Raw genomic sequence first — 869 nt, forward strand, 5'->3', positions numbered from 1 at the left:
CAACGGTGAGGGTGGTGGTGGTGGCGGTGGTCGAACTCTTTGACCAAAGACCCAGGTTGTCTTATTCCACTTCATTAAAAATATCTCTGCTGTTTCTGTTGAGGTATGTATGGTTGGTGTGTGTGTGTGTGTGTGTGTGAAAACTGTATTTAATTTTGAGTGGGGAAAACCATGTTTGAATGACATCTCTCTCTCTCTCTCTCTCTCTCTCACTCTCTCTCCCTCTCTCTATCTCTCTCTCTCTCTCTCTCTCTCTCTCTCTGCCTCTCAGTCTCTCTCTCCCCCTCTGTATGTATATATAAAGTGTATGTTGTATTGAAACTTTGTCACATTGCAGAGGTAGGAGACATAATGGAGATGGTCCCTGCTCTGTTGTGGAGCCTTTGTTCCCTTACCCGGACGTGTTGTGGCAAAGAGTTGGAATTATCAATATTTATGATTAGGTTAAACTTTATTAAGGGAGGTGAACATTTGGAGTTGTATTTCACCACCACCAGCATCACCAGCTTCACCAGCATCACACTCATCGTCAGTGATAAAAGACAAGGGTAATAGAGATTCTTCGGTCCCACCTAGCTTGTTTGACCCCAATGTCCTGAGGTATGGGTGGTGGTGAGGGTGTCTTGGTATGTGCTGTGATGTAATCCATTCTAATCTGTCAGATGTGGTTCTGTGTGATGAGGTAAATATCTCCTGTTTCTCTGGTGCAAAATCTCTCCGTCTGCCGAAGGGGCCAGGTTATGAGGGGCTGGGCTGTATGGTGTCGGGTCGTGGCAGGCTGTGTTATATTGTGTCCATCTGTGGAGGTCAGTTTCTCTTTGGGTGTGACGTAACAATCTTGATGTTCGTCTCTATTACATGGGGCAGGG

The 869-nt window shown here is 45.8% G+C and overlaps 1 protein-coding gene across 1 annotated transcript in view; it reads left to right on the forward strand.

The window, feature by feature from the left end:
• Positions 1-869, forward strand: part of LOC106874271 (sideroflexin-5) — a 20,485-nt gene that overhangs the window by 17,312 nt on the left and 2,304 nt on the right. The window lies entirely within an intron of this gene.

The sequence above is a fragment of the Octopus bimaculoides genome, chromosome 18 (assembly GCF_001194135.2).
Source record: "Octopus bimaculoides isolate UCB-OBI-ISO-001 chromosome 18, ASM119413v2, whole genome shotgun sequence".
NCBI lineage: Eukaryota > Metazoa > Mollusca > Cephalopoda > Octopoda > Octopodidae > Octopus > Octopus bimaculoides.